Raw genomic sequence first — 10969 nt, 5'->3', positions numbered from 1 at the left:
CCTCCACCACACACTCCTCCACTTGATTTCAATGAATCCCATCTCAGGTTGATTTAAGAGCGTCTCCAACATGCAACAGGAGTATTTTCTTTCTGATCGTGTGCCAGGGACGACAACAATCACCCAGAACCAACACCTCCTCCCTTCACCTTTGTCAACCCGTCACTCCTTCCTGCTCCTCACCTCCGTCCTCCCCTCGTCTCCGTCTCCTCCGTCCTGTCAAAGGGATAATATCCACCGACAGGATCCAGACCGACAGGGTTAGAGATCATCACAGGCACAGATACTTAAGTTAGAATGCCAGGGATGTACCGACACCCCAACCCTCCCCTCCTCCAGATAAACTGGTTACCATGGCGACCCCAGCTTCTGCATCTGTGTGTGTGTGCATGTGTGTTTGGCTCAGAGCGTCATATTTAGCAGTAATTGAAAGTGAAGGAAGATTTGACTGTGCACACTGTTTATGACTGTGGTAGTGAGCTCGCAGGCAGAGTGTGCATGTGTGTGGTTTTTATTTAACCCAGAAAAACCCAGCGCTACTTATGTGGCACCTCCAAAAGGAATTTTTCTCTATTTTTTAACCTTTCTTAAGTGATTTATTAACATTTATTCTTACATTTTGCTCTGTATTTTGTATTCTTAAGTGAAAATCAGGTATGTTCCTATGTTTAACCCTTTCATGCATAGTGGTCACTACAGTGGACAGTTATTCTACAGCTGTTCTCTTGTATATTCATAGGTTTTGTTGTTTTAGTTGCATATCAGCCAACACAGTGGAGGCATGTGCACCATCCCATACACTGACATTCATACCATTACTGTAACTTTGCTGTTCTTGATAAACCTGATCTGCACTAACATGTTTTAGAGTAAATCAATTGCTACTAGTTAAGTTATTTTTAATATCTCCACAAAGTGAGTAATAACTAGTATTAGAGAATGCTAAAATGTGAGAAAAAATCAGATTAGCTGCATTAAAAAAAAAGGATTTCATAGTTTTCGCACAGTATATCATTTTCTGATATTGCGTTTTAAATACATGTTTCTTTTCTTCAACAATTAAATGCATGTTGTCCAGGTGAGGTGACATTTTTGTAACTCCATAAAAAACAGGTTCATAAAAAATTTCAATCACATTGTTTTTTTCCATGCCTAAAGAGGAATAAAAACACTCAGAAAAAAATCTTGACTAAGGTCCTCACAATTCATGGATCAAAGGGTTAATTTATTGATAATGTAGATGTTCATAAAAGTTCAAATTAAAGTTGCATGTTAATCTATCAAAAACAGAGAAAAGAGAACAAAAAGTGACTTTTTGCAGTAAAATATATCATTAACTGAACATAAAACAAACATTTCCATCCACTGTCACTGATCCAACTCCATGGGTTTTACTGGTGAATCAATGCTGTAGAAGATGACGGTGTTTCCACGTTCACTACAGAGCCTCTGAACGTCCAAATGGGTCATATCTGATGACCATGAAAAGATGACAAACTGCATTTTACACCAATTATTTACATGTATTGATAGGATGAGTGGATCAACAGGTATTAAACAGTTTAGATCAGGAGCTGATTTTGGTCACTGGTGGATGTTTGGCTCTTTATGGGTTAAGTGAACTTTGTAAGAAATCAGTAAACACCAGCTAAGAAATGATCTAAAAGTGGGAATGTAGAGTAACTCACATTATCATGTCACTGTCCATTATGCAGTGACAATTTTATGAGTACAAGATTAGTATTTGTATAAGATAATCATCCATGATGGACTCCTAGAAATAGAAAATATGCATTTATTCACTACAGTGTGGTATCAGTTTGAAGGATGTACAAAGAAAAGGCACAGAGTCTGAGGTTAGACCATAGGAAGTAGTGACTCCAGTAACATTACAATGGAAACATGTTGTAGTATTAACCCAGTGTTTTTCAACCGTGGGGTTGGGACCCCACGTGGGGTCACCTGGAATTCAAAGAGGGTTACCTGAAATTTCTAGTAATTGATAAAAAAAAACAAAACTTACCAATAAAATCTATGGTGAGTTGACAGAGAATCACTATACATAAAAGACATGACAAACTGTGAAGCTGAAACTGAAGCACTGTGGTTCTGTTTATCTGTCAAATGTTCATTGTGGTCAGTTTCAGATGCTGCAGCTCTTTCATAATTCATAGTTTGAGTTATTGTTTGTTCATTATTAACTGTCAGCCTGGGCTGACTGTACATATCCTGACCAAGGAAAATAAAATTCTCACTTTGTGCAGTAATCTACACCTGGCTTTTCTGCCTCTGTCCATAATAATATACATTATATAGACTAAATGTCATCTAAAATTAATGGTTATTTGCAACATAGTATAGTACACTATTACATGATCAAAAACAAATTAATTTTAGTAAAAAAAAAAAAAAAAAGTGTCTGTTTTGAATGTCTGGGGTCACCAGAAATATGTGATGTCAAAATGAGGTCATGAGCCAAAAAACGTTGGAAACCACTGCATTAACCTTTTATGGGGCACTCACAGAAATACTTAGAAATTCAAAATGTCAACCGTAGTGTGTTATTAGAGGACCTAACAAGACTTTATTACTTTTGTGAAATTTCACAAAACATTGTATTGTTATGTAGAAAATCAAGGTCAATGAAATTACCATATTTGGTTCTTTACCCGTAAGTGGCAAAAAAACAAAACAAAACCAAACAAACAAAGAATAAATAAATAAATACAAGAAGTAAATATATAAAATACAAGAAAAACACATGTATGGTGAAAGGAACATGTATTTTAGAACACTAGAACATCATTTTTACAACATTAGACCAACATAAGTGCTGATCCAGACCCCTGTCCTCATCCACATTCTCCCTTTGAACATCATTCCTTACATTAGTACCATTACTGCATGGTATCTAACAAAGCAGGTCCACTCACTGTTCATGCAGAGGTGGACCTTACAGACTCTGTAGACCACATTGGACCAGAGATTGTTGCCTCACTGTCCTCACTGTAACTGTTGCTGTCACTGTCTTGTAATGTATGCGGAAATTACCAAAAATAGTCACTTGCCTGATAAAGGGTTAATATTATTATAATATATTTTGTATCAATAAGTAGTAATAAGGTAAGATAGATTAAAAAAATGACTTTATTTATTCCACTGTGGGGAAATTTCACCGTTAACAGCAACAACATACAACAAGCAAGTGCAGAGAAAAAGACAGGTAGAAAAACCACAAATGAGTGGAAAATGAAATATAAAGACATTCATATTTATATAAATATAGAATTATAATATTTAATATTCTAATCATTATTATTCCTATTTTTTGCACCAATATTCAATACTCACTGTATATTACTCTACGTACTACACATCCCAACAAAAAGCAAACATTCCCAAAACGTCAGGATAATGTCTAATGAGTAATAATGTTTTGTTTGTTTCTCTTCTGTAAACTCATATTCTTGATATTGTATAGTATTCATGTTGAATAATAGAGAGATACATATGCATAAGTGATTTTTCTGCCTTTGTTTGCCAGACATTTGCCAAAAAATGTCACAGAAACAAAGACCGGAATGATCCAGAATATGTAGCCCTAATGATACATCTTGCCCTGAACATGCTGTTTCTGTCTAAATGTCTAAAACAGTACAACCACTAACTTCACTGTAGTAGACTGGGGTTTGATTTTTGCCTGGCAACCAAACACACATCCAATGAGTGGACTGGATGCAGGAGTCACACCAGCTCGGCCGTCGTCTGAGTCAACAAGGTCTGTGTCAGGTGTTGAACAATAACAACAACAACACTTTCATGGACAAAACCAGAGAATGAACTAATGGAGTCCTATTTTACATGTAAGCACAGTGAGACGGGTTGAATGCAGAGGAGGTGAGACCGACTGAAGCTCCTATATATTCAGTACATGCAGTATGTAAATCTGCAGCCTCAAAAGCAGCGTCTGGACACAACTGTTACCAAAACCTTTGCAAAAATAACAGTTTGTGAAAATGTTCATCGCTTGTATATGAGGCTCCTGATTTTTTTTATTTTTTTTTTTGTAATTTTTTACTCCGTGTGCAAAAAAATCAATAATTTGACACAGAACATTGATTTAAAAATGACTTAATTTGTTTGCATCAGTGTTTGAGGCTGTTTTTACCAATATTATACACTACCAGGCAAAACTTTGGACTCACCTGGTTTTTCTTTATTTTTGTGACTATTTTCATTGTAGATTCTCACTGAAGGCATCAAAACTATGAATGAACACCTATGGAATTATGTAGTTTAATAAGGTGTGACAAAACTCAAAGCATGTTTTATATTTTAGATTCTTCAAAATAGCCACATTTTGCTTTTATTACTGCTTTGTGCATTCTTGGCATTCTCTTGATGAGCTTCATGAGGTAATCACCTGAAATGTTTTCTAAAAGTCTGGAAGGAGTTCCAAATGATGCTGAGCTCTTGTTGGCCATCTGTGGTCCATCTCATGTCATTTAAATAAGAAGGTGAGTCCAAACTTTTGCCTGGTAGTGTATATAAAGATAAAATTACATATATAAAGAGGATTACAGACACTTATCACTCTCTGTTTTTACCTCTGCCAGGAGGTATTGGGATCACTTTGCTTTGTGTGTTTGTTTGTTTGTTTGTTTGTTTGTTAGCAACTTTACGGGAAAACTATCACAACCATCTTTACCAAACTGTACCCACAGATAGGCCTAGGCCCTGGGACCAACCCATTAAATTTTGGGCCAAGTAGGCCAAAGTTCAAGGTCACAGCAAAGTCACAAAATCTCAAATTTTCCTATCTGTCATCATTGAGCAATTTTCAAAAATTCATAAAAAATTCAAAATGACTCCGATTAGCCTCCAATTTGATCCACCAGTAGCTTATAACAATATCTTGTATCTGGCAAAAAAATAGTCCACATCCACTGTGGAATGCGGACTCTGTGGACATTTCAATTTAACTTTGAGAATCCCATTTATGACACATTTTTCATTATAACTCAACAAATATTGATTGGAATTTAATATAATTTGACATACACATGACTAGTACCAAGCTTCAACTTTTTCTGCTGTATGGAACAACTTCGAAACTGTTTAATTTAAAAAGAAATAGTCGATCCACACATGCACACCATTCGGGGTGCTTGGCGGAGGTTTGCGTTCTCTGAACACTTGTTCACCTTGTCTCCAGTTTGTTTGTGGACTTTTTTTCATACATTTGACCTCTGTACATGCTGCTGACAGGACAGATCTGTACAGAAGGACATTCTTATGGCTATTCTTATGGGACGTTCTAATAACTTTATCACATGACAGTCACTATAAGACGAGTTACATCACGGCGTTGGATTCTGCCTTTCTAACGTCAATCCTCAAAACTACAATTAAAGACGTTCTTAAGCAGACCTGTGGGCTCTGATCCTTTTCATTAAATCCTATGGCAATTACAAACAATAAGTGACCTTTCCAGTCCTTGAAAGGTTATTTCTGCAGCTTTGTTTCGCATCTCCATGCAGCCTTGGCCTTTGTCTAAGAGGTCACTTTGTGATGATGTTTTTACATGTAAGGATTAAAATGTTAAATATGTGGATGTTCTTTTATTCGATTACACCATCAAGTATTAATACCAGGTACACAAGGTGCGGATGTTGAGGAATAAATAATAAATAAGTCCCTTCAGCGTCTGAATAACAATGTTCCAGATGTGAAAAGGATGTTGATGCGTCTCATGACTCAAATAATCGGTTAGAGTCTGTGGTTTAAATTGTATATAGCACAGTCACAGAGACACACTGTTGAACTGTAAATTCAACAAATCCTAATGTATAGTATTCCTGGGGGTGGGGGTATTTTGTCCAAATGTCAGCCCCATTTTTTTTTTTTTTAATTAGCAGTACATCATAAATAATTGGATAGACATAACCATGGGAATTCATAGGATGGAAAGAACAACCTTCACTGTAAATTTGAATTTTTTTGTGCCACACTGGGAGGGATGGGTGAGATATGTAAAGCCTTTGAGATCTGATTTTGCTGAGATGAATGCATGAATATGAACCCAAAATCCTCTGAAGGAAATATGTTTTTGTGTTTTTTATTTATTCATTGATTCTTTACTTTGAGATCCTGTATGCCAGGACCATGATGAGCTGCTGTAAATGTTTTTTTTGTTTTTTTGTTGTTGTTTTTTTTTACACCCACTCTGGATATGTATAGTTTGTGTATTTGTTTGTTTTTTCAATGTATGGAAAAAAATCAGAATTCTTTCAATAAAAAGAGAATTTTTTAAAAAAAATTAAAAAATAAATTAACAGTACATCACAAGTTTAAAAGGTCCCATTATTATGCTATTTTTCAGTCAAGTCATATAGGTCTCAGAAGCCCAAAAACATAGTATTTAAGTTTGTTCGCCCCAAAATCCTCCTTTGTTCGGAGTTTCAGCGGTCGAAAAAGTCACTCTCACCAGCCCTCCTCAGAACAGGCTGTTTCTGGGCCTGCTTCCAGGTATGCAAATGAATGCATCTGTCCACGCCCACTCCCCTCCCCTCTCTGGGAGAGGACACGGCTTACGCTAGCGTTCGCTGTCCTGAATACACAAGTCACCTGTCTGAAATGCCCCTCTCTCGTCTACAATACACATGTCTCAGACAGAACGTCTTTCCAAACACTGGCTTTCTTTGCCTTGAGGCGTGATTGAGCCCCGACGGAAAACGGCGGTGTTGTGTCGGGTTCGTGGACCTGACACGGAAAGACGCCTGCCGCCACTAATGCAGGCAGCTACTAACAAGCTTGATGCTAACTCTACTGATGCCAACCACAAAAGGCCCGTGTTCAAAGTAGTTATGTTGAATGTCTCTTGATATTATCAGCTCTTGCATGTTAACGGGGACGCAAACGTTAGCAGCAGTAACCGAGCTATGTTAGCTGCCATGCTAACGTTAGACGTACACATCAACACCCACCAGCTTATCCGTAATGTAGGGTTATGCAGTAAAGATACAAAAAAATGATCAGAACTTACATCTCCCACACTTGTACTTGGGTCACAAAGCGTTGGTACTACGTCCTTCTTGATTCGGAGTCTTTGTGCTAAGCCGGAGCTGTATGGGCCCATGTTCGAAAAACACTCGTCCATGAAATGCCGGGCACACAAATACAAGCGTTTGGGAATGTTGTTTGGTACATGACCATCAAAGATATAATCCAGCCACTTTTTACGGAGAGGCTCGGAAGTGGGGAGCAAAAATAAACTTTCGTGTTGGTGTGTGCAGCCAACAACACCACAACTTGCGTGTCTCGCCTTCGCCATGTTTGTTGTCCAAGAGGTACTTTGCCAGGGCGGGGCTTACCTTTTCATGCAGGGTGGGGGCACAGTCAGGGGGAGGAGTTAAATCCGCTTATGTCGTCATAAGCGGACCCAACTCAAACTCGGCCGTTTGAGCAGGCATGTGGTGTAGCAAGGCAGGGAGGAAACAGACAGTTTTCAAATTCGAACCTCATAATGAGGCTACTGCAACACACACTACTATAAGAAAACTGTCACAAAGAGAGATTTGCATAATACGGGACCTTTAAGAATAACAAGGCTACCATATTTTCTGGACTTGCCCAGTCATCATCCCTTACTGGCAGGAAATCCACAAACACATTAACAATACTAGAAGCACTCGGAGAGCGCAGACCTCCGCCAAGGTTGATCAGTGCCCCCCCCCCATGGGCCCCCCCATGCCAAAGAGGTTATGTTTTTGCCAGGGTTTGTTTGTCTGTCTGTTTGTTTGTCTGTCCGTTAGTGTGCAACATAACTCAAAAAGTTATGGACAGATTTTGATGTAATTTTCTGGTCTGCCCCCCCCCCACCCCCACCCCCCCCCACCCCCGATCACCACCAAAATTTTATCATTTCTTCCTTATCCCATTTCCAACAAACCCTGAAAATTTCATCAAAATCTGTCCATAACTTTTTGAGTTATGTTGCACACTAACGGACAGACAAACAAACCCTGGCAAAAACATAACCTCCTTGGCGGCGGTAATAATAGGAGTTAATATCCCTTTTATTTTTGATACAGTTTATATGGGAGATATTCAGTTTGACGGATGGAGAAATAACGATAAAAAGCTGGTCCAAATTCTCCTGGCGGGAAGCAAAAAAGTTATTACGAGAAATTGGCTCAAACCCCATCTACCCGCTATAGATGAATAGATCGATATTATTCATGAAATTTACATGATGGACCGGCTGTCATATTCCCTTAGAGTCCAGAAAGAGAAATTTTACAAAATCTGGAGTAAATGGACTGAGTATGTCAAACCTATAAGACCAGACTTCTCTTAAATTATTGGAAAAGGGTCAGGAAACAGTGTCTTATTGATCCAGACATTTTTTATTTTTTTATTTTTATTTTTCTATTTTTTATTTTCTCTCTTTTGCCTATGACCTTTAACCTGAACCTTTTTATTTCATTATACTGCTACACAGGAATTTTGTCTTTGAAAAACCTTCCAATGTGAAAGCTTCCAATGTTCTTGTTGAAAATAGTGCTCACCAATGTTTACCTAAAGGTCTAAAAACATCTGAAAGAGCTACAAGGAGAAATACTCCGATGATTTGTGACTGTTCATATGTAAATGTTATGGTATAAATAAATAAACAGGGTGGGGAAGCAAAATTTACAATATTTTGAGGCAGGGATTGAAAGACAGTGTATGACCAATTAGTTTATTGAGAGTCATGAGAATTTATTTGCCACAAGAAAATGTACATAATAGAAAATGTTTTTATTCTATGTGTCCTCCTTCTTTCTCAATAACTGCCTTCACACGCTTCCTGAAACTTGCGCAAGTGTTCCTCAACTAGAAGCACTCGGAGAGCGCAGACCTCCGCCAAGGCTGATCAGTGGCCCCCCCTGTGGGCCCCCCCACGCCAAGGAGGTTATGTTTTTGCCAGGGTTTGTTTGTTTGTTTGTTTGTTTGTTTGTCTGTCTGTCTGTCTGTTTGTCTGTCCATTAGTGTGCAACATAACTCAAAAAGTTATGGACAGATTTTGATGAAATTTTCAGGGTTTGTTGGAAATGGGCCCCCCCGTGGGCCCCCCCCACCCCCGATCACCACCAAAATTTAATCATTTCTTCCTTATCCCGTTTCCAACAAACCCTGAAAATTTCATCAAAATCTGTCCATAACTTTTGGAGTTATGTTGCACACTAACGGACAGACAAACAGACAGACAGACAAACAAACAGACAGACAAACAAACAAACAAACCCTGGCAAAAACATAACCTCCTTGGCGGAGGTAAATATCCGGGTGACAACTTCTCCCATTCTTCGTTAATAGTATCTTCCAGACTTTCTCGTAATAGTTTTGCTCATAGTCATTCTCTTCTTTCCATTATAAACAGTCTTTATGGACACTCCAACTATTTTTGAAATCTCCTTTGGTGTGACGAGTGCATTCAGCAAATCACACACTCTTTGACGTTTACTTTCCTGATTACTCATATGGGCAAAAGTTTCTGAAAAGGTATGGATAATAGTGTTAGGTATGATTATGACATCAATATATATTTGGTTTCAAAACAATTGACGTAGTGCCTGCTGAGAAAAAACAACTAAATGTTCATTGTAAATTTTGCTTCCCCACCCTGTATATATATATATATGAGGAAGAATGTAACAGATTGTGGCACTGTCATTTGTAAGTGCTCTTTATAAATAAAAAAAAAAAAAAAAAAAAAAAAGAACAACAGGCTAGGACTAAATACAGAAAAAATGAATAGATAAAAAACAAACCCACATTGTTAGCCTCATAGCACAATTGGTGAAGTCATATTTTTGTCCATATTTATGTATATGTGTAACTTTACTCTCCTAACACTGCTGCTTCATTTTATGGCCAAAAATTTGACTTAAGCAATTATACTATGAGATTAACGACATGCAAAACTAATTTCATGAATCCTGAATTAAACCTGATGATTCATTCACTCTGAACACTGGTCCATCACTTCACAATCCTATAGCTTTGCCTTTGCTAAATATAAATCTGTGCTTCCCACGCAAAACTGGGAGCTGGAACAGAAACACACATATGGAACAGAAGCTTTAGTCGACCATAGTGTGATAGAAAACTCCCTGTGCATTCACATCCTGCCACTTTCAATCTAGGGTCCAGAGTTTAACGTTTTAGCCACAGGCCCTGACAGCACATACACTGACCTACATATTATAGCGATCATTTGATGAGTCACACATACACAAGAATGGGATTAAACAGCCAGAGTACACCGCATTGTGTTGGGATATGATTAAGTCATGGTTGACCTGGTACGCATGAAACTTTAATGAGGAGGAATAATGATATCAAGAAATATATAATCAATATTTCTCAACATGAGCAGCTTTTCTCTGGAGACACAAGCAGCTACGAGCTGAGTTGGACTGGAAATCACCAGAGATGCTCTAGCCTCTAATGTGATTAACAACTTGCATAATGTAGATGTCACTCAGTTACAGCTCAAACGGTGTAGATGTGGGTGTGTGGATTCAAAAAGGAATGATTATCAGTCTTCATTTTAATGCTTTTTTCCCCTTGCATGCTGTAGTTTCATCAGGATCAAAGAGAGTAAAAACACTGATCAGTGTGTAGACTTCAGCTACCAGGGTAAGACCTGATCTGTTAATGATGAGGGGGTGGGATTTGCTCTAGTCCACAGGTGTCAAACATGCGGCCCGGGGACCAAAACTGGCCCGCCAAAGGTTCCAATCTGCCCCGTGAGATGAATTTACAAAGTGCAAAATGCAAAAATTACCCTGAAGATATTAACAGTCAAGAGCATCGAACTCAAAAATAACAGCATAATAACCTAGAAATAATGACTCCAAATTTTGTTCCTGGTTTAATGTGAAAAAAATTTGATGTTATGCCTGTAAATAACAGCAACACC

Source organism: Sphaeramia orbicularis, chromosome 24, assembly GCF_902148855.1.
Source record: "Sphaeramia orbicularis chromosome 24, fSphaOr1.1, whole genome shotgun sequence".
Lineage (NCBI taxonomy): Eukaryota > Metazoa > Chordata > Actinopteri > Kurtiformes > Apogonidae > Sphaeramia > Sphaeramia orbicularis.
The sequence above is the reverse complement of the archived record's forward strand: the minus strand, read 5'-3'. Positions refer to the sequence as shown.